Here is a 24,662-nt window from a genome sequence, read left to right as displayed (position 1 = left end):
TTCAGCCCCTGGTAGGCCTGTGAAGTACCTATGCCCTTGGTACCCAAGGTACCATATACTAGGGGCTCACAAGGGACCACAGTATCCAATCACTAGTGCACCTAATGTGCACACCATGTCGTTTAAGGGAGTAAGCAGATAGGCTGCGGTCCTGGATAGAAGGATCCCAGCCAGACTAGTCAAGAACCATCAAAACACCAGAAAAAAAGTGGGGGCAACCATGTAGTCAGATTCCACCTTCCTACAATGAGTCTACAACAGTATATACGTGCATTCTTCTACACAATAGTAATTTTTCTTTGCAAGGAAGAAAACCATGAATTCCTTCATTCTAAACTTCTCTTGAGTTTTTGATCGTTGTTTCTCTTCTGCAACTGCAAGATCGGAAATAACAGTTAGTCCTTGCTTGTCCTTATATATGTGAAAGGGACATCTCAATTCATACACTATAATAACATGTCAGTCATAAGAAAGGCATATTGTAAATGATAATTCCAGTAACATCATCACAATATATGAGAGAAACACTAATGCAAATCTTACATTAGAAGTCCGTTAGAATATAGATATGAATCACAAACTCTACAACAGTACAAGTATAATGCAGGGCGGGATGGAACATTTTAAAGTTATGAGTGAGATAATCTTCACCTGTGTTTCCTTAATGGACATAAGACTTTCCTTCATAATAGCTGGGAAATTAATCTTTCTACGTCCAGACCGGATGGTCAGATTATGCATATTCAAAGCCTATATACCACTAATGTAGTCAATTCTGAAACCAATTTAAAAGAAAATGTTGTAAAAATGGAATTGGATGACCAGTCTTCTTCCATTAGTATACCTTCTAACATAGCTCCTAGACAGTAGGCTTTAGAGGACATGACACTCCAGGTAGAATGAGAGCCAAATTAGTAAACACCAATCCCCTCCTCCTGCTTTATCCATTTAACCCATCTAGCTTGAGAGGCTGAAGAAGCTACCTTATGGGGCTTCATGATTGAAATCAACAATTGGTTGACTCCCCTGGGTCAGAACTCTTGTGAAACACTCTCATACTCTTGCAGGCATTTCATCACACCCAACTTTGAAGTTGTCAGGAAAAGTTGGATAGTGAACTGACCGAGTGTTTGACTTGGTGTTTCTGCCAAAGGAAAACATTACAGCCTCCCGGGTAAAGGATTTCCTCGACAAGTCCAACACCCAAGCATCTGAAATCCTTGTGCAGGAAATGATGCATAGTGGCATGGTTGGTGTAGCAAATAGTTGCTTTAAGGAAAAGTGAGGGCTGTCTGGCCAGCTAAAAAAGAGGTAAAGCTCTTTTTTCACGTCCTATGCCCTCGAATACCTGGGATCAGAGCTATCTAGACAATCTGATGCCTTTCATGAGTTTACAAATAAAGGGGTGAGATCCTACCGGATTCCTGTACACCAGAAGATGTTCTACTAAAATGGCAGACCTGAATGAGTTAATGGTAGAGTATGCTCTTCCCACCTCAGCCAGGTCCGAAAGAAAATTTAAGATTAATAAAATGTCAGGCCCATGAGATACACATCTCTAACCAACCACCAGCTGCACCAAGCTGCCCAGGCTGATTTGTATCTCTTGTAATTCCTTGAGGCCCATGCCTGTTCGATGAAGAATGAAGGGTAAAGTGCCCGGGAAGTACCATCTTTGCCTGAAATGTGCCAGGCCATGAGAACCAGAAGGCTGTCCAAAACCATGGGGTGAAACGTCCCTCCAGGACCCTAAAGCATGTCCCAGTAAGTAGGAAAAGTGACTGGAAAATCGAAAGACATTTCCAGAAGCATGGGGAACCATGGTTGAGTCCTCCAGATCATAGTCACTAGAATCAGATGTTCTCTTTGACATCTTGTCTGAGTCGCTACTCTAGTTAGAATGATGAGCGTGCAAAGGCATAATGGAAACCCTCGCTTCAGTCCTTTAGGAATACTTTCACTTAAACTGCCTCTGAGTCCGGTCTCCAGCTAAAGAACTGTGTCACTTGAGTATTCAGTCTGATTGCAAATAAATCCGTGACGGAAATCCCCAAATGTGACAGGAGGTGAAACACCTGAGAGTAGAGTTGCCAATCGCTGGAGTCCTTCAGAAACTGTGAATTCCAGTCCCCTATAGTGTTGGACTCACCAGGGAGATGAATCGCCCTCGCAGACATAACCTTCTCCAGACACTAGCGCTTGGCTATGTCCATGAGTATCTTGGACCTGGTACTTTCTAGTTTGTTTATGTTGTGTACCACCTAGTTATTGCCCATTATCAAGTTATCAAGAGAAAACAACATTTCACACTGCCCTTCACTAGTCTGCAAATGGTAAATGATCTTGTTAGGTGTTCCAGGCAATTAAAATGGAGATTGAGTTCTTTTTGGACCACATCCCTCTGTATGGATCTCTCTGCATTGAGCTCTCCCATCTCAAAGGCTGGCATCTGATTCTATAACAATGTGTGGAATTGAACTGAAGCTCACACGACCCTTCCATGCTTTCATGCAGTTCAGCCACCTCTGACATCTCTGTCCTGGCATCCTCTGACAGTCCAATCTCCTCCGAATAAGAGAGTCCCTTCTGCAAATGTTTAATTTGTAGTCTCGGAAGGGCCCTGAAGTGTAATGGCCCTGGGAAGATTGCCTGAGTAGAAGATGATAGAAGCCTCACCACTCTGGTGAGACTTTGCAAGGAAGTCCTTTTCTTCACAATCTGTTTCTTTTGTTCCTTCTTGATTGGCTTGATTTTTAAGAAGGGCAACTGTATGGTTGCTCCCTGGGAGTCTATTATGAACACAAGAAAGTCCATCCTGTTCTTTGGTTCGAGGTCTGATTTGTTTTGATTGATCAAGAAAACCCAGGTCCTCTAGGAGTGAGATGACCATCTGAGCCTGATTTAGTAATGTGCACTTGTCCTGATCCATGAAGATGAGGTTGTCTAAGTATATGATCACAAATAAGCCACCCTGGGTCAAAATTGCAATGACGGAGTGCAGGGGAGTCCCTTTTTAAAGGACAAATTCCATCACCAAACCGTGGGTGGCATGCTTCATCATCGGGAACCTCCTCACACTGCGAACCTAGTCGCAATGCAGGCTACAACCCCCTTACTGTGAGGGAGGAGCTCAGGGATGTTTTAATCAAAAAGTTGGGAGGGATACTATACTTCAGATGAGCCGTACGTGGGGGGAGTAAGTGAGAAAGGTGTGGGTGAAGTTAAAACTAACTGCCTGGTATGCTAAAGATACATTTTAATAGAACAGCCAGGGGTCAGGGTTAAAAAGGTGTGTGGGCCATGGAAGGAAGATTCAACCTGTCATGGTCTCTGAGTGGTCAAATGATCGACATGTTTCAGCCTAAATGCCCACCACAGAGGTGACGTGGCTGTCTTCAGGACCAGGTGAAGAGTGAAAAATTGTGAAGTGGTGACTGTTACCACAGTACCAAATCTGTTAGGTGCGACCAGGTCACACGGGCTGGTCGGGAGTATCTCCCCCTCGAGGGTTTGGAATCCACCTCGAGTGCGTGTGCCGAGGATGAGTTGCCATTAGCTTCCCTGACAACGCCGGGATGACATCGACCAGCAGATCCCTATAATAGGTTCATCAATCTACTAGCTGGCTGTATCCTTTTATTCCACCTACCAGATTTGGTACTGTGGTAACACCCATCAATTCACATTTTTTCACTCTGCACCTGTTCCTGAAGAAAGCCATGTCTCCTCTGCGGAGGGCATTTAGGTGCCCATATTTAAAAATGAAATTAGAACTGTATGCATGTTTAATACTGGAACTTTTCCCGATTTTGCCAATCGAACAGTTAAGGATTCAGGAATGGTGGGGTGAATACTGATAATATTGCTGCACTAATAGCTCTAATTAATGATGTCCAATAAAAAAAAGTTAATCTGGTTTGCTGTATTGTTGATTACACAAGAGCTTTCGACAAGGTAAGCATGAATAGACTTTGGGAAAAGTTAACCATCAGGCTCAGAGCTTACTTATGTTAATTACGCAATTAACTTGGGTGCAAGTGCATATTAATCCTGAAAGAGCCCATACAAGGAGTATGTATATACAAAATGGATTATAAAAAGTAGTTCCCTTACTCCAATTTTATTTAACTAATGTATGGCAGACTTACCATCCCATCCTGGATAAGTAGAAAGCTTTACTCCAAAGCTTGGCTCTGTACGATTGTTGGTTCTCATACATGTTGATAATCTGATCATTGTTTTTTAAACAGCAATAGGGCTCCAAAGAAAGCTGGATTCCTTGCAAACCTATAATGAGGAAAGTTACGTAAAGGTTAATCTTAAGAAAGCAAATCTATTTATTTTTGGAGGAAAGAGATGCAAATGAAAATAGTGTTTAGCTAATAATGAAGTAAAATAGGTCTCGAAATATTGCTATTTTGGCCTTCATATTTCAAAAATTGTAAATTGTCATAAAAAAGTGCTAATGATAACTAGTAGCCTAAAGCTATTAACAGCAACTATTGTAACTTGACTGTTGGTCTACTGCTAAGGGCTGTAGTAGCAAACGTACAAGCTACTTTATTATTTGCTTGTACAACCTACCAGTGTCACCTCAATAAACAACCTAATAACTTAGAATGTGATCCTTTTCTTTCCTTGGTGTTTCTTAGAATAGCCACCCCCAAACACGTCTTCGGCTACAGTAGGATGTAGTTTCTATGGGTAGATTGTCCAAACAGATGTGATGCTATTATAATCTCAGAGCCAAATGGTGTACCACTCAACTCGATGATTGACTATGACTGTTATGCGTGCATTGATTTGGATAGAAGGAATTGTTCTACTATTGAAAGTCACCTAAAGGCTCTTTTAGATGAATATCATCTTCATGATATCAGGAATGATGCTACACTGGTAAACAGAGGTTAAGAAACTAAAGATAAAAAATGTAATAAAACAGTGGAATTATGTTGACGATATTAGAGTGCTGTAATGCTTATAGGCCTGTAGAGGCCTGACCACTACGCTATGTTGTTGAAATAAACATTCCAAAATAGTTAATCTCTCCCTTGTCTCTGAGGATTAGGTGTGGGTATATGAAGCATCAACTGACAAAATGTGACCTATTGGAGGTAATATCAACATGGGAATTAGTTGATATATGGATAGGGGGATATGTTTTATGGATTGCATACCTTGGACTCTGAAAGAGTGGCCCATATTGTGTTCTTATGCCCAGGTTCAGCTGGTATTCGAAGCTGCTATAGTATGACGGCTTTATGTGAAAATAAGATTAAGTCTGTGTTGGAGGCAGTAAGATGCTCGATTTAGCAGCTATAATCAGCAATTCATATCTTTAGTGAGATGTTTAAAGATTACTGTTAAACAGAATGTTATGCTATTTGAAGATACTTAAATTGTGCAATTACCCATCTTTGGTTTTGGGCTTATATCCATTGTAAGATATTGGGGTATTGGATGTGAATACACCTGGGGAGCTGGTGCAACTCCTGCAGCCCCCTACAACACCTTTTATATGTGGTGGTGCCCATGCCCCTCCTTGGGGCACCACAAATACAAAGAAATATTCCAATGCGTGCATTATGTGGCACTCATTGATGGTACCATGAATATTGGATGAGTGGGTCTTCTGCTGCTTTCTCCTGAGCTTGCACCTCATATCTTTATTCTGTTTTGGGGTTTTGCTCTTTGGGTGCCCGGATACCAGTTCCATCCCTCTACCCCTGTCCCAACCCTCCTGCACAGCATTCTAGGACAAATTAACATAGGCTGTCAAGGTTTCTCTGTGAAGAGTTCCTCTGAGGGCCTCAGTTCCACTCCTGGCTGACATCACTGCCAGATCCTTTCCCACCAAAAATTCAAGAGGAGTCCCTCCTGTACTGAGTCCAGATGTCTCAGTTTCTTTTTTTTCAGTGTGCCTGGGATGACCAAGCCCAGATGCAGTGTTACAGCTAATTATCAGATGAAGATTTTCCCCATGCCCCTTTTGTCTCCAGGGAACTAGGTCACTGATAATTGCTCCTTTTGGGCTGCGAGGCCTCTGCTTCCTTGTGGGGAGCAAAGTAAGTAACTTTTCCCTGCAAGTGAGATAAAGACCTGGAATCCGATTATGAGCTAAGCCAGAGAAATATGACTATTTTTGGGGTCCCTTAAGATGTAAATGTGTGGGTTTGTGACCTGCATTTTCAAACTCTGCAAGCATTTGTTGCCCCAGTTTGACACTTTATTGGACTGTGTAGGCCTAAGTGGAGCGAAACTGCACTTTAAGGAAGATTTTACCTATGTGTAACATACACTGAAATCACTACATATTTTGCAGTAAACCCCACTGACTTATCTAGGAATGTCCACTAATATTAAAAGGCCAACCCCAAGTCAGCACCTATCCTTGCAGAGTCCCTGCTGTGCCAGGCTACCTGTATGCAATTACTGGACTGTGCATGACTGCAGTCTCACATGTGGAGTGTGTATTTGTGCTCACATGCATGTGCACATGGGTTCACATGTAACCAGTTGAGTGCCTTTTACCCAACTGCTCTACAGCAGTCTTATATTAAAAGACAAACACTGGTGGTAAACATCATCAGTCCAATTGCAGTGAAATTACTGTGAGTGAGACTTAGGTAGTGATCCCCACCCATTGTAAAGGTCCAAAATCCTGGTAAGCAAAAGCTAACTGAACTTAATACTTAATGTGTTGAAACCATTCCCATCATCCATCATGTATCAAATCTTTTTATGTAGTTAATGTAATTTTTCTGATGAACAGACAGCTTTTGAACTCTGGATTAGTGGCCCGTGGAAATTATTCACAGTAATAGCTAAGCAATTACATTTATTGTTGAATATTTATTTATATTGAATTATTGTGTTTACTTTCTGTGGTGACTAACATATTTTTCTGGTTTCTGAATAAGAGACCTGCACCAAAGTCTTATACTTGTTTGTGATTTTAAATTGTAATATTGTTTATTTAGCTGTAATTATTTGCTTTGTATATTAGATTGTATTTGAAAGTACAAGTAGGTTAGACCTAATATGCAATGAAGTTAAACTGAACATGAACTAGAAAAAAGAGGCAGAAGTGGAAAATCAAGTTGGTGTTCACTGCTTTATGAGCTCACCGGTGCAAGGTGAAAATTATTTTGCATCGTATGACACCACAAGTGTGGAATTCAAGTCTCAATGCTGCATTATTCCCTTAATTAGAAGATACTGCTGCTTACAACAGTTCCACGTGTTATTAATACTGCTGCTACTATTAATGCTAGTTAGATGAGTAGTAGGCCTAGTAGTAATGTTGCAGTAGCTAGAACATGCTTATGATTCATAACAGTATTACTAATGAGTGTAGGACTAGTATCACATTTAATAGTAATACTACCAGCATAACTAGTAGTAGTTGTTGTGCTGTTAGCATTAGAAGCGGTATTATTAGTAATAGTAGTAATGGTCTTGTTGTTAATGGTGGCTGTATTTGTTGTGATTGTAGGTCAAATATGGTAGACGAAAAAATAGTAATACTACTTATTACATGCGCTGCTACTTCCAAATGCAGCAGTATTGCAGAAACTGCAGTCACTGCCAAAGTAGTAGAACCATTAGGGCTAATAATATCTTCACTAAAAGTAATAATTCTAATAGTATAAGTAATATAACCAGTAGTGGTAGTAGTGACAGCAATAGTAGTAACAACTACCTGATTCTCATTTTGGATAGCCGAAAACATATCAATCATAAATACAGAGCTAAAAAAAGAACTACCACTCACATGCTAAAATGGATTTACTTATTCTCTATTACATAGTGGGGTGGAGCAGAGACAGATCTGTAGATTCAGCCCAGGTAACTCCAGAAACTGGAGTCAGTGCCAGCCCTGATCCCAGCCTCTAAGAAGAGGAACAGTATGGACTGCATGGCCTAGAAATATGATGGCTCCCTTCACTGACCAGTAGACATATGTAGTTTTCCTGTCATCTCACAAAAAGAAATTCTCACTAGATTACATGAAGAACATAAATAGTCATAGACGTGTGCATTGTGTGGTACAGGGGTAGCAGTCCCAGGTCTGGCACATAAGAAGCAACGTAATTCTGGCAAATGGGCAGCACACCCGGCTGTGGCACATGGATTGCATCCACAGTCCTGGCATAAGCTGCCACAGAATTGGCACAGTCAACAACAACCCCAGACGTGGCACCGGTCATCAATTTCACCAAAGCGCAATGAGCAACTTAATTGAGCATCATGAGAAGCCCTGACATATGAGCCGCAGTCCCTGCCTTGTCAAACAGACAGCAATCCTAACACATTGACTGCAGCCCCAACTATGACATTTAGGCACCAGAATCAGCAATGACCCATGGACAAAAGCTGATCTTATGCCACGTGGACAGCAGCCTCGCTATGGTTACTTGAACGTTAGCCTCTTTCCTGACAGATGAACAGCAGCCTCTCTTGTGACACATAGACAGCAGCCTCTCTACTTACACTTGATGGCAGCCTCTCGCCTGACGCATGGACAGCAGCCTATCTACTGACACATGGACAACAGCCTCTCTCTCATGACACTTGGACCGCAGTGTTACATCTGTATCTCAGATGTAGTGCTGGGCATTCTATAGATTGTCGGGGTGAGGTGACTGTTGGAAGGACGCTGGTGGAGCTGGCTGGCAGGTCCCTCCTGTTGTTTGTGATATAATTGACAATAAATCCACTAATTTACCTCGTTTGTACTCTGTTTCACTGGCAACGAGTGGAGAACCTCTGCCAGGAGAAGGAGGAAGAGAGTGATCCAGCGAAAGGCCAGGTTGAACTTTTCCACACATCAACATATCACTTACAATAGGCCCATAAACACATTTAGATTTTCCTGACTATTTCGCTGGGGGTCAAGTTTTATTTCGCTTTGATCTGAATTAGTCTGTGCTTAACTAATCTTCACAGATCAACACTCTTCTTTTGGTCAATGGACCATTAGTCGAGTAGTTGATGGGGATATTAACAAATTCATTAATTAACTTATAACTTTATAGTAAAATAACCACAGACTCCAGGTAAGATTCAATATATTTTATCTAATAATTCAATCAAAAAATGAACGCTCATTTGTACAGATTCACAGTGCAAACTCCATCAGCTTTAATGGGAGAGAAAGATTAATTTATCAAATTTCAGTCAAAATACAGACTCTTTCAACAAACTCAAATGCATTAAGAGTGACAGATGAAGAGACAAAAAGACACAATAAATCTATACTTTGCAAAAATTATTTGAAATTTTAGGAAGAGTGATAGTTACCAGAATAAACAGGAAATACAACCCCTGGCCAAAAGGATTGATGGAGGTCACCTGATTAAGAGTCAGGAGACAAAGACTTGAGGACAAGTGCAGGATAGGAATATATTTACTATTCTTTTCTAGAAACCCAACGCACCGGAGCGCATCCTTCTCTTACACTCCCTCCCTCCTCGATATTCTTCCGCAAATCTTCAATCTAATCAGGCTGTCTCACAATATTGAATCTTCCCAGACTGTTCTCCTCTCGCCTATTCAGCGATAAACGATTCTTCTTAGCAGCAGCTCAGCTCTCATCATCTCATCTAAAAAAATAATAATAATAATAATCTCTCTCTATCACTTAAGTCACTCAAATTACACCCTTTAATATGCATGTCCCACCCTCAAAGATTACAAATGTCTACGAATCCTGAACTGCGATTGGGCCAGAGCAGGGGAGTTGTCATCTCCTCATGCAGTCATTCCAAAATCCTTAACTAATTATTTGTTTAATAAACCCTTCCCACCTAATTTATTCACTTTTCATGACTCTTCCTGTTCCCATACATCTCACACAATAGATAGATACAAATTTTATATAATTTCCTCAGTTGAGGATCCTTTCTCAAGCTCTCGCCCTTGGGTTTTGGCCGACGACCAATGTCCCGGTCAGCGGGTCACTCTTGGTCTTCGCTGCGCAGACTCAACTTTCACTGCGTCTCATCCACCATCTTTCTTTCACCTTAGCATATCGGGCCCAAAACGTTCGCTATTGACAAAAGAACCATAAACAAATGTTAATTTCTCAAATATGTCATTATCACTGTTTACCTCCCCCCTCTATTCTATCACATGTTATTTTCTTCTTTGTTATGCAAAGCGTTAGTAGCAAAAAGCTTATTTTAAGATCTGGGCAAACATGTGCCAGACATACGTTACTTCGAGACCTACAGTTAGCAACTCTTTGCGCATGCGTGAGAGTTTTACTCTCACATGGTTAATCACCAGGGCCGGACTGGGAACCACAACCGGCCCTGGCAAAGTGCTCGGCCGCCCCCCCCCCTCCGGGGGGGTGAGGGGTGCCGCCGAGCTCTTTGCCAGGGCCGGTTTTCTGCCGATTTTGTTACAGGGCCTATTTTGCAGCTATGGGATTACCCGGTGCCCGCTACGGCCAGTCCGGCCCTATTAATCACATGGTTACTTGCACATGACAGGTTCGCACATGCGCAAAGCGATTTTCGGTTTCAAGCGGGATTTTAATCATGTAGCAAATTATTCTTTGTTATTTAAGCAAGCAAAATTCCCTTTTCCCCGTGTATGAATGTCGTATGTATGTTAGTTTTCATTTATCTAGGATTTCTATTTGTTAGTGTCTGTTAACGAGAGGTTGTTTCGAGCAAGTTTCTTTTTCTCGAATCCTTGCTCCATCAAGAGAACCTTATTGGGGCCAGCAGCCATGCTGTGATTTTGTGAAGTTTTGTTCCTTCTGAGTGGTGGCCGGTGAGCAGAGCAGTGGATGGGCCCCGTGGGAGTTGCTATGCACTCAGCGTAGCCCAGGGAACTCATTTTGTCGTTTATCTGTCCAGAAACATTGTTTTGAAGTGAAGCGGCGCTCGTTCTGTTCACCGCTGAGGAACACGCTCCTCATGTGCGTCTGCTGTCTCTGTGTCGGCGCCATTGCTTCAGCACCGTCAGTCGCAGTGCCATAGCACCCTCTCCGCCCTTCTCCTGCAATTGTGCTGCATCACCAGGAATGGCCATCCGGTTGCCTAGCAACTACCATGCTAGAGCAGCAGACGGAAAGGGATGGCGCGCAGTAGCCTATGTTATCGCTGAAAAGCACAGCAACATCAGATATCGAGGTAGGGAATAGCCGCCTTATTGCCTAGCAACTACCGTGCTAGGGCAGTAAATTTTTTATTAGGAAAAAGAAAAAAACGCATCAGCCTGTGGCATCACTGACAGGCACAGCTTAGATAATCCTTTTGTGCTACTCATTAGCTCCTTGGTGAAATAAATACCGCCAATAGCAGCAAGCTGCAGTGACTATCCCAGCACTTTCACACAGCTGTCTGCCTAAAAAATAATATACAAGAAATATAAAATAAAAACCCATTACTTAGGTCATGGAAGGCATGGTTGGACCATCTCATTTTCTTGGTGTCCCTGGTGAGCCTGTTATACTACGGGAGGACTGGAAAGAAGGCTTTTAGGCTTATGTTGATGCCATTGGGGTGATGTATTTACAAGTTCACGCAAACTAGCCATCTTGAAACATTGGGCCATATGTAGGTGGGCTAATACCGGTCGGTAACGGCCGAAAATCTGTAAATTTCCCGTTACCGACCGGTATTTAGCCCTTTGCGATGTAGTAGGCTGGATTTAAGGATTCGGTAATTTACCGATTCGTTATTTTAAGGAATCGGTAAATTACCAAATCCTTAAATCCTATGTAGGGAGCACTCAAGTGAGTGCATTTTTGTTTTAAGGATTCGTTATTTACCACCAAGTACAAGTTGGTGGTAAATACCGAATACCTTTCCAAAAGCAATTTTGTGCTTTGTTAAAAGTGCCATGTGGCAGACATACATGCCCTTAGGGCATGTATGTGCACCACATGTGCACACATGCACGATTCAGGGGTGCAACAGGGTGTCACATTGACACCCTGTTGCACCCCTGCCACCCTTGAATATGCTTCCCCTATTACCGATTTGGTATTTACCGAATCGGTAAAAGTGAATGGCTTTCCATTCATACCTATGGGCCTCCAGGCCCATAGGAATGAATGGGAAGGTATTCCTTATTACCGATTCGGTAAATACCGAATTGGTAATAACGAATATTACCGAATCGGTAAAATTTACCAATTGTTTACCTACATTCTATTTACCGATTCTTAAATACCGAATCGGTAAAATCGGTAAATAGAAATTACCTACATATGGCCCCTAGTCTGGGAGCAGAAGAGCGTTGGATTTCGAAACATTTACCAGCTTTGCACGAGGAGGAAGAGGATTCTGATAACGATGTCAATGAAATTGCAGTGAAAAAACTAGACATAATCTATGGGAAAAGGAAAACTTTAGTGGTGGAAAGGTTTAAATAGCTGCAAAGAGCTCAGATCCCTGGGGAGTCTGTAGATAATTTTTGGGCACGTTTTCGTAGACTGTCATCTACGTGTAACTACAAGAAGTTTTTTTTTTTTTGGCCTCATTAAAGAAAAAAAGTGAGTGGTCATAGAGCAGTACCATGGCACCCTCCTGGACCCAACGGAGGGGATATATAACCCTGAAGATCTCTTTCCACCTCCAGGGTTTTAGAGAAGCCAACCACATGACACTTGGATAGTATTGAGCCCATAGTTTATACATAAACTATTTTCCCAGAAACTCACTTGCTTCATAATCATTGGACTTTTGTACGCGCTAGAGAGTTGCAAAACCAAAATTATTTGCCCAGTTATCCTAAAGCCCCCAAAATCTAGTTATTTTCTTTGCTTCGCAACCCATGTCCAACTTGTGGACTCTTTTAACCGAGGACACCCAATCTAACAACTTTGGAGAATTTGGTGATATCCAATTTAGACAGATTTCTCTTCTCGCCAGCAGTATTAAAACAAACAGTAATGAAGCTTGTAGATTTGACAGTTTGATAGTACTACTGTCTTTGGGTAAGATTCCAAAAATAATTAATACCAGGCCAACCTGAATTTCTTGGCCCATTACTTCTGAGATAATCTTACCAACTTGCCTCCAGAAGCCCTGGATCTGAGGACACTGCACGAACAAATGGACATCATCTTCGCTTCTCAGACTACATTTCACACAGAACTTCTCTCCGCCTCCCAGCTTGGAAAGCTTCTTCGGGGTCCAATAGGCTCTGTGGAGTGTGAACAGATGATTTCTCCTCAATGATGCAGCCTGGACAACCTTCCACAAAGTGCATATTGATATATTGCTGGAAGACAGTTCTCTTCTCCAGAGCTCCTCCATAGGCAGCGGTGGCATATCTCCTTTAACCCCTTCGACGCGATTGATGGAACGGTTCCGTCATGCACGTCGGTTGGGCTGTGCTTATGACGGAACCGTTCCGTCATGGCCCCGCCCGCGCACGGAATCTTCAGCGTGGCGTGGAAATCCGCGCCGCGCTGAAGGGGTTAATCAAAGTCCAATACCATTTCACCACTTCTTTGCTTTGGTGGCTCGGGACTAAAAGCCTGCTCTCCATTTCTTCATTACTAACTTCATTTTTACCCTGATTTGTAGCCCAGCGGGAAAGTTGGTAGAATTTGAATCTTGATAGTCTTTGATTTGTTTGAGAATTGAGCTCATCCCATGACAAGAGTTTGTTATTTCGCAATAATTGGCCCCATTTCTGAAATCCATTTTCCCATAAAGGAGCAGACAATCTGTCATTTAGGCATGCTGGAATGCCTGGAGAGTTCCATATAGGAGCACTAGAACAGTAATATGACATTTTAAGCAGCTTCCTCATATGGAACCATAATTCACAGGCCGAGCATATCACCTTCAATTTAATTTTTTTAAAGTATTTGAGGTGTCCAAATTTTAAGAGGAACCCATCGCCCCCCTGCAGTACACTATTAGACATGGCTAAGATGCAAGGCGTAAAATGGGAGGAATCAAGAAGCAAAGATCTCATGTTCTTAAAAAGAAAAGCCCAGCTATAGAACCCAAAATCGGGGCTGACTATTCCCCCAGCTGCTTTCTCACATCTCAATTTCTTCCATGCGATCCTCACCCCTTTGTCAGCCCAGAGAAATCTATTAATATCTGTCTGCAACTTTATTAAAGGGGTTGAACTAAATAGTAAAGGAATTGCATCAAAAATGAATGTCATTTTGGGGAGAATCGACATTTTGACAAGATTGGCGCGACCGAGAATTGACAATGGGAGATTGCACCAGGATTTCAGTAAGGCTCTAATCTCTTTCCTTTTACCCTCTAGGTTAACCTGAGCCAAGTCATTGATATTCTGTGTAATTTGAATACATAAGTATCTTATTTGAAGGTGTAGTAGAGGCGAACTAGATTGCCAATTCCATGTCATAATCTCATTTTTTTGTGAATTGATTTGATAGCCCGATATCTTCCTGAAATCTGTCAGGAGTTGCTCCAATTTTGGCAGAATTGCTGGTGATTCTTCTGTAAAAGTCATCAGATCATCGGCATACAGGGCTAAATTCTTCGACCATCCCCTATTTTCAAATGGGACAAAGAAGTCACTGGACCTAATCATTTGGGCCAGTGGTTCTATGTCCATATCAAAAAGGAGAGGGGAGAGGGGACAACCCTGCCTAGTGCCTCGTTCTAAAGCAACTGAGTTGGTTAGATTTCCATTAACTATAATCCTAGCTGTGGGAGTTTTATATATCTTCTTAATAGGTCTTAAGATATTTTCTCCTAAACCAAACGCTGCAACTAGATGATATAAGCAAGACCAGTTCACCCGGTCAAAAGCTTTGGCCGCGTCAAATGCAAAGATGGTAAGGGGCAAGCTGTTGGCTGAAGCGATGTCAATAGCTCCTATCAGCTCGTGAGTTAAGTCGTGCAGTTGGCGCCCTCTGATAAATCCCTTTTGATCCGGGTGAATTAATTTACCCATTATACTATTCAATGTCCCTGCTATAACTTGCGCAAACATTTTGTAATCGCAATTAAGCAGGGAGATAGGTCTATAGGACTCACAATTTTTTTAATCTTTGTTGGGTTTTAAGATCAGGGTAATGGTAGCCTCGTTCCATGAACTAGGGATTGGAGAATTAGTTAAGAAAATGCTATCAAATAGTTTCTCTAAGAACGGGGCAAGCATCTCATTAAGGGCAATATAAAACTCGTTAGGGATAGCATCTGGGCCTGCAGCACTGCATCTTTTTAAAAATGTTATTACTGTTCTAATTTCGGATAGTGAGATCTTCCTATTAAGGTGTTGAGCCTGGTTTTCGGATAACGTCTGAAAGGAAGCTTTTGCTAGGTACGTTTTAATTTGGGTGTCAGTAACTACTAGGTCTTCAGTGTACAGATCTTTAAAGAATAGTTCAAACTCATTTTCTATCTTGGCCCTATCTGAGAATATCTCCCCTGTTTCTAAACTGCTTATCTCTTTAATTAGGTTTCTGGTTAAATTGATTCGAGATTTCCAGGCCAGGAGCTTCCCACTGCCCTCTTCGTATTCATAGTTGGCAAGTTGGTTGACTTCCTACCTTCTTCTAGTTATACTGTCGAGATAGTCTGCCATATCTTGTCGCTTAGATAGTAGCTCGAGACTTTCCTCCCTCTGTTCTACACGCCTTCGACTAGTTGTTTGGTTAAGCGAGGCTCTAAGAATTTCTGCTTCCAATAGCTTACATTTTTCTTTTTTTCCTTATTGATTTTAGCTGAAATGCCAATAATTCTGCCTCTGATATAAGCCTGATAGGCATCCCATATTATCTCCAAAGAGGCTGATCAATCATTTACTTCAAAAAAGAACAAAGTGTCCCTTTTTAACTGTTCAATCACTGACTCATCTTTAAGGATGACCTTCTCGAATGTCCATCTTTTAGTTTCTAAGTACCTAGAAAATGTTAGATTTATCTGGACCGCTGAGTGATCTGATAGATGTTCTGGGATGTGGGAGACTTGGCTGACCAGTTCTATCAACCTGGAATCTATCAGGAAATAGTATATTCTGGAATGATATTTATGTTTTTTATTATGAAAAGTGAAGTTTTGGGGGCCAGCTATAGTCTTATTTTTTACTCTCCAGACATCTACAAGATTTAGATCACCCATGATGGTTTTAATCAGTGAGACCATTTTCGTAGGAATCACTCTCCCCCCCTTGGACCTCTCAAGAGAGGGGTTCAGAAGGACATTAAAGTCACCACCCATAATAATGGGGAAGTTAGTATCTAGTAAGTGATTGTAGCTCATTTTAAGAGATGATTCATCATCTATGTTTGGGCCATAGTATCCCACCAAAGTCACCCACAGATTTCGTATTTTTATATCCGTTATGATCCAGCGCCCTCTATTGTCTATCTTAGAAGAGCCTAGGATAGCTTTGGCAGAATTTTTAAGAATAATAATATTGGGCGTGCCTTTAGTACAGAAGGGTTGTATGGTATGAAGAGTGCCATCTATCCATCTTTGCTTAGCGACTTCCAGCTCCCACTCCCCAGCAGTGAGGTGAGTCTCTTGTAAAATCATAATATCAAAGTCTGCTTGCCTTAACTATTGAAATATTCTCCTATGTCTACTTGGGACCCTTAAGCCATTGACGTTCCAAGTACAGATTCTAGTTTCAGTCATTTATACCAGGCCAGCGTGCCCTAACTCTGGGCCAAGAGAGCGCATTTTGGTTACCGGCTATTCATATCTGATTTGCAACTTCCTTAAAAAAACTGTGTAAATTAGGACTTTTTCTATTTTTCCCATACTTTGCTCCCTACCCAGTGAAAACTTAAAATTACATTCTTCTTGTGTATCCCCCCTCCCCCCTCCCCTGGGAACCCTCCTATACCACATGGGGTTGAAAGTGGAATAACTCCTGTGAGCCCATCTTCCACCTACCCGGCAGCATGCAATTTCTATGCAAAGTTATCCCTGAGCTTTGATTTGATCAACAAAGGTCCCTACCTACTTAGGGTCCCTAAAATTAAGCATTTTGTTTTTTCACATTACCCTAAGCAAGGCGGGGAACCTCAAGTGTACCTTGGTACCCAGTGATCTTAAAATAGGAATACATTTCCCCAATTCCCATTGTCTGTCCTGTTTAATTCGTGAAAGATGCGACCTTATCCGAAAGGCCCAGTCCCCCTTCGTAAAGGTTCCAGCTTTTAAGGCTTCCGATAGTACACGCTCTTTTAGAGCATACGTTTTGAAATTAACCAGGATTCGCCGAGGATTTTTCCTATTTGGGTTCTTGGAGAAACGATCTCTGTGAATTCTCTGAATGTCAATTTCTAATTCCTTAGCATCTTCTGCGGGGATAAAATCTTTTAACAAATTTATGATGTAGGTTTTAATGTCCTCCCCCTCTGAACCTTCCGGAATGTTCATGATTTTAATGTTATTGCGTCTGGAATTATTTTCCAGTGTCTCCAACTTGTCAAGCATGTCTTTTTTTCCCTTTTTTAATGCCTGAATCTCAGTAGAGTTCAATTCCACTTGTTTATTCAATGCTTCTATTGAGGCCTACATTACACAAACCCTTTCGGTAATCGCCGAGATTTTAGATTCTAAGGATTCACATGAATCTTGGATTTTAGCCTGGTTTGTCTCTGAAATGGCGAACTTATTCCGAATTTCTGATGAAAGGGCACCTAACATCTGCGCCAAATTCGGTTGATCGGCAGCTGATGACATTGCTGATATAACCAGAGGGGTCAACGTGGAGTTTGAGGTATCGGAACCAGAGGCAGACCCCAAGCCGTTCTCTCCCAGTACCTCAAAAATAAACTTTTGTGGTGTTATTGGCGGATTCTGCCCCTTCAGGCACCGGGGTTATTTCCCTTGTATCCATTCTGGCCTCTAGTGCCTTTAGTACCCTAGTTGGTGAGGTCTTTCCACTACCCTTGCTTATGGCAGGCCGGGACTTCTCCAGTGGCAAGGGAGGGATTAGTTGCGTTTTTTCCCGTACTTTAAAAAACGATCGTAAGGACGGCGTATCTTTAAGTGTAGAGGTCTCCTTTAGCTGTCGCGAAGACAGGGACGTGAAAGTTTGCTGATTTCCTTTTAAATTCTTGCCTGCCTTTTGGTTTTTTAATGACAAGATTCCCTACTGCAGGGACCCGAAGGGATGTGGATGGGAAGTCTTCCAAGTGCTCCAACTGGTTATAAACTTTATTGCGTAAAGTATATCTATTAAGGTGCCCTAGAGTTGCTGGCCTTCCCTCTGTGACCGCTTGAGAGTGCTGACCCTCCGATGTTTCATACGAATCAGAGAGATTGGGGAGATTTACGTCTTCAGGCAGAACCCCCTAAATTATACTGTCTGCACTATATACTTGGGGAGGTATCAGAGCTGGTAGTCTGGGTTTTAGTTTTCTTCCTTTCTTAGGTGGAGGGTTTGAAAGGGGACTCGCATTACAGTCCCCTTAATTTGAATTTTTGGCTCGTCTGAGGTCATAAAATGATTCAGATTAGAACTTTCCTGTAATCCCGAAAGTGTGCACTGGGAATTAGTAAGAATCGAGGATGTTTGAAGAAGAAATCTATGCCCTTGAAAATATTGAAAATAGTGCTGAAAGTGTTAAAAGTTCTCCTGTTGAAAATCCGTTATGAATCTGTCCGAGGCACTCCTACTGCTACTGCTGAGTCCCAACTCTGTTTTAGCCCAAAAACTGCTGCCAGTAGATTTCTGATAGGAAAAGGAGATCCTTCCTGGCGTTCCTCTCAAAGAGATCCTCGCGGTTGCACGTCTGTCGGATACGACCCCAGACGCCGCCTGGAGTAACCTCCCCCCTGTGAACGGCTGTGGACCCCCCGCTCAGCCTTTCCAGTTGGTGTTCAGAAATGCCCAGTCACCATAGGCCGAGCTAAACGCCCCACCCCACTGCTCAAGGAGCGAGAGGCAGCAGCGTGAGGCAACGTAAGGCAGTAGAATTTCGGGCAGGCAGAGGGGGCGGAGGACGGAGGACGAAATCCCCGCAGTCACCGAGGGCGCCACGCTCAGGAATCAGAAAGGCGAAAGCAAGATGGCCAGGCAGCCCACAAAGAAACGCCGCCTTCCATAAGTAATTCAGTGTGGCTGCGCCAACTTTCGCCGCTCTCTAGTGCTCAGGGAATCTTACAGAAGTGCTGGGAGCTCGCGGCATGACCTAGTCCGCTGCCATGTTCCAAATGACCTTTCGTCCTTCAACTACAACAAGTATGTGGATGAGGTGCTGCATGATCAACTGGTACAGAAGATTAAAGACAAGCAAACACAAGAAAGATTATTGAACACAGAGGACCTGACATTAGCAAAGGTGGTAGGAATACTTAAAAGAGCAGAGATCTCTGAGGAAGGACTCAAAGAAACAGCATCTAATACAACAAGGAAAATGGAAACTGTTCAAGTGAAATCGTCAAGTGAACTTAATAAGAAAAAAGAAACTGCTTCCTTGCGGTAGTGTTGGAAAGATCAGAGGGGTTATTCTTGTTTTAAGTGTGGTTTCAAGGGGCACGTGGCTTCTGCCCTTAATTATCCTGCTGTTTGGCAAGTATGTCAGAAATGTAAAGTAAAGGAGCATTTTGCCAGAATGTGCAAGGGAAAAAGGGGTTCTCCTAGAGCAAACGTTGATGTTCGCATGGTGGATGAGAGTCACACAGACTTAGATGAGGAGGAGTTTATTGTACAGATTAGTGAAGTGGGGGTTGTTTCAGAGTCTGTGCACCCCTATATCTGGTCATGGTGGATGGTGTGGATGTACACATCATGGCAGATTCTGTTGTACGTTATACTTTGATTGGCAAAGAATATTTGAAAAAATGGCCCAATCGCAATTTGTGTGAATCTGATGTTAAGCTTGTACCTTATGGGAACAACCCATAGAGTTGTTAGGGTATTTTGAAAGGTGTGCTTGGTTTTCAAGGTGTTGGGGTGCTTTCCAAGGAGTACATTACTAAGGATGGGTCGTATTTTTTAGGATGGCTTCAACAAAGGAATTTACTAATAAGGCTTAATCCCAATCATCCAGATCAAGTTCTGGGTGCACAGGCAGATGTGGGCATGGTAGATGATGTGAAATGTCATGGACAATTTCCAGGGGTATTCAAAAGTGAGTTGCAGTTACTCAAGGGATTTACTCACATCATCTTATTAAAGGGAGGAGTGAGTCCTAAAGTACATAAAGCTTGCATTGTGCCAATGGTGATGAGGGAGCTTTTAAAAAAAGAATTGCAATGGTTGTGTGATGCAGGAATTATTGTAGAAAACGAGCCTTTGGAATGGTTGGCTCCTGTAGTGTTGGCTCAGAAACCCAGTGGAGAGTTAAGAATGTTTGTCAACTTGCGAGACTTGAATAGGGCCATCTGGGTAGACAGGCATCCCCTACCCAATATTGGAGAAATGTTGACGACGATCAAGGGTGGAAAGATGTTCTCCACCCTAGATTTATCATAAGTCTATCATCAGATAGCGTTGCATCCTGACTCAAAACATCTGACATCGTTTGTCACCCCAGAAGGAGTCTACAGATTTAAACGCTCACCTTTTGTTCTGGCTTAATGTTCGGCTATTTTCCAGAGGGCAATGTGCTAGTTGTTCAAGGTGCAGAACAACGTGATCTATTTTCAGGATGATATACTGATTTTTGCTGAGAATGTGCCCAAGCATGATGAAGTTTTGTCTTAAGTATTGAACATTTTGCAATGTGCGGGTTTGATCATAAAACTGGACAAATGTAAGTTTGGTGTTGATGGCATGGAATATTTGGGTCATTGGCTGGACGAGAGGGGGGTGTCAACTAAGCTGCAGCTTGGGAGAGCATTTGAAGAAGCCCCGGCGTCTTTGGATAAGGATCAGTTGATATCTTTTTTGGGGTTGCCCGAATATTACTCATGGTTTTTACCCAAGTTTGCAGACAAGACTGTGTATATGTGGGGGTTGATGGCAAAGAATGCTAAATTTGTTTGGCGTCCGGAATGCGAGCGAGAGTTCAAAAGCTTATACTGGAGATTGCGTTTGCCCCTGCTCTTAAGCCCTTTGATACCCGTGACAAGAGTGTGGTGTGTACCGATGCCAGCGCTGTAGGTTTGGGGGCTGTGCTGTTAAAACAGGGGCAAGGTAGAGAGGTCACTATTGCATATGCTTTTAGACTGTTAAGGAAGGCCGAACGCATGAACTCTACCATTGAGAGGGAGGCTTTTACGTGCTGGTGGGGAGTGAATCATTTTAAAAGATTTGTGTGGAGTATGGAGTTTGTCATTCGTACTGATTACCGACCTTTAGTTGATGTTTTTTAATAATGAGACCAGTCTGGCTTTTGAGTTGGGTCTTAATGTTGGAATTCTCGTATTTTATCGAATATTTGCCTGGGAGGAAAAATGTTGTAGCCAACTGTATGTCCAGGTTGCCAAGTGGAGTGTCAGGGGAACGAGGTGATGGATGATTGTGGAGAGTTGGTTGCTAATGTGTTTTCAGTCATGTGTGGACGCATCGAACATGAGGAATGGCTGCAAGCTGTAAGGGAGGATGACATTTTGCAGGACATTGTGAGACACGTGTCTGTGGAGTGGCAGGCTAAAAGGAAGGTTTATGAGAATGTGGAATCTTTCTGCAATGTTAGCACGGAATTATCAGTGGAGGCTGGTATTTGTTCAGAGGGGAGTTGTTGGTGGTGCCAGAAGTTCTGAGGTCACATGTTTTAAGTCCGGCTCATGAAGGTCATGGCGGGATGAGTGCGTCCAAATGTAGGATTAAGGAGGACTATTGGTGGTCGGGTTTGGATTAGGATGTGGAAAGGATGGTTAGGGAGTGCTTATCGTGTGCATGGAGTGACAAGTCTTAAGCGGACTGTGACGTTTCCCCTGTGGAGGTGGGGAAGATGGATACTCCATGGAAAAAGATACCGTTGGATGTATCGGGACCATACAATGTATTAGGGTCTTGTCCTGTGTATGCTTTGGTTGCCATTCATTATTATTCTAGGTGGCCTGAAATAGAATTTGTGAATCAGGTAACTACCCAGGTGGTGATTATGATTTTGGAAAAGTTGTGGGAAAGAGAAGGTGTTCCCCAAATCATTGTGACTGACAACAGGGTACAATTTGTGTCTCATGCTATGAGAGAGTTTCTATGATTGTATGTGGTAGAACATTTTGTATTGTATTGTATTGTATTGTATTGTACTGATTCTTATATAGCGCTGCTGTCACCCCAATATAATATTTTAGGTCATCAGTGTATTATCCCCAGCGTAATAGTCTTGTGGAAAATTGGAACAGGATGCTGAAGGAGGGTATTCAATTGGTGGTGAGTCAGGGTGAACAGTGGAGAGTTGCTGTGCATAAGTTGGTGTGTGCTTTTCGGACTACTCCGAACAGTGTTACCGGTAAAATACCATTTGAAGTCATGAGGGGAAGGAAGTCTAAGGCGTTACTGACTAAGGGGGTGTCAAAGGACAGGAAGAGTGAAGAGTTGGGGAGGGTTGACATGAGCACGCCCAAGGGGCAGTTGGTGGTTGGTAATTGGGTGCGGGTGAGAAAAGGATGGAAGAAAAACAAGGGGTCGTCTAAGTTTTCCAGACCTCTGCAGATCAAAAAAGTGAACCGTTACTCTCTGTTGTTGATTGATGGTAATATGTGGAACAGTAAGAAGGTGGTGAGGGTACCTGATTGTTGTATGGATGGAGAGCCGTCCATGGAGAATGAGAAGGTAGGGAGAAGGCCTGGTGGTTATATGGATGGAGAAGTGTCCGAGGGTGCCGTGCAAGGGAAGTTGACGGAATGTAAAATGTGTTGTATGCCTAAACAATTTGAAGAATTTATCACGGTTCGTTAAGGGGTTTTGCCTGCACACATTCTCGAATGCTCATATTTTTCTTTTCTAGGTTGAATTGTTGTTACAAAACACAAATGTTTATTCGGGTCAGGTGTTGTGCTTTATTTTGTTAAATCGTATTGAATTTTATTCTTTGGTATTGTTTACTATAAGGGGAGAAGATGCGTTACATCTGCATCTCAGATGTAGTGCTGGGCATTCTATAGAATGTGGAATGCCGGGGTGAGGTGACTGTTGGAAGGACGCTGGTGGACCTGGCTGGCAGCTCCCTCCTGTTGATTTATACTTGACAATAAATCCTCTAATTTACCTCGTTTGTACTCCGTTTCAAGCAGCCTCTCCACTGACACATGGACAGCTGCCTCTACCCTGACACATGGACAGCAGCCTCTCACCTGGTACATGGACAGCAGCCTCTACCCTGACACATGGACAGCAGCCTCTCACCTGGCACATGGACAGCAGCCTCTACCCTGACACATGGACAGCAGCCTCTCACCTGGCACATGGACAGCAGCCTCTCACCTGACACATGGACAGCAGCCTCTACCATGACACATGGACAGCAGCCTCTCACCTGGCACATGGACAGCAGCCTCTACCCTGACACATGGACAGCAGCCTCTCACCTGGCACATGGACAGCAGCCTCTCCACTGACACATGGACAGCAGCCTCTACCCTGACACATGGACAGCAGCCTCTCACCTGGCACATGGATAGCAACCTTTCACATGATACATGAACAGCAGCCTCTCTCCTGACATGAACAGCAGCCGCTCTCCTGGCACAGGGACAGCAGTCTCTTCCCTGACCCATGGATACCAGCCTCTCACATAAGACATGGACATCAGGCTCTCAGCTGACACATGGAGAGCAGCCTCTCACGTGACACATGAACAGCAACCTCTCCCCTGACACATGGACAGCAAGCAGCCTCTACCCTGACACATGGACAGAATCCTCTTGCCTGACACAGGGACAGCAGTCTGTCACCTGACACATGGAAATCAGCCCCTCATGTCATGCATGGACAGTAGTCTCTCACGTGACACATGGATAGCCATCTCCCACATGGACAGCAGCTTCTCATCTGAAACATGAACAGAAGCTTCTCATGTGACACATGGACAGTAGCCTCTCGCCTGACACATGGGCAGAAACCTCTTGCCTGACACAAGGACAGCAAGCAGCCTCTCACCTGACACATGGACAGAAACCTCTTGCCTGACACATGGACAGTAGCCTCTCACATGACACATGAACAGAAGTCTCTCGCCTGACACATGGATAGCCGTCTCTCTTTTGACACATGAATAGCTGGCTCCCACATGACACATGCAAAGCAGCCTCTCTCAAGACACATGTACAGAAGCCTTTCATCTGACAAATGGACAGACGACACCTCTCACCTGACACATGGATAGTAGCATGAGCAGGTTTCACCTCACGGACACATGCAAATCAAGCCAGACATGGCACATGGATCTTAGCCCCAAAGCTGGTAGCTGTACAAAACCAAACTAACACAATAAGCAGCAACCCCAGCCATGGCAAATGCACAACAGCAACATTCAACAAGCCTAGAGTGCCTCATCCATATAAAGGGCACAACATACAGACTGGGACACTCACGATGAGTTTGATTCTTTCGTTGTGTGTTTTCCATTCATATTTCTCAGCTTTGAATATTATGCATTATTTAAGATGATTTCTCCATTCCTGATTTTTACATCACCATAGCTTATCGCCCCTGCATTCTTCGATAACAGCCGACATGTTTCAAGACAAAAAGTCCACAATATATCAAAATGGGGGCGGCTAGGTTTGGCCCCTCGTCTCCCGTTACTGATTATCGAGTCACACTCCATATTGTAACATCATGGCTAT

The sequence above is a fragment of the Triturus cristatus genome, chromosome 1_2, assembly GCF_964204655.1.
Source record: "Triturus cristatus chromosome 1_2, aTriCri1.1, whole genome shotgun sequence".
In the NCBI taxonomy this organism is placed as follows: domain Eukaryota; kingdom Metazoa; phylum Chordata; class Amphibia; order Caudata; family Salamandridae; genus Triturus; species Triturus cristatus.
This window is presented reverse-complemented; position numbering follows the sequence as displayed.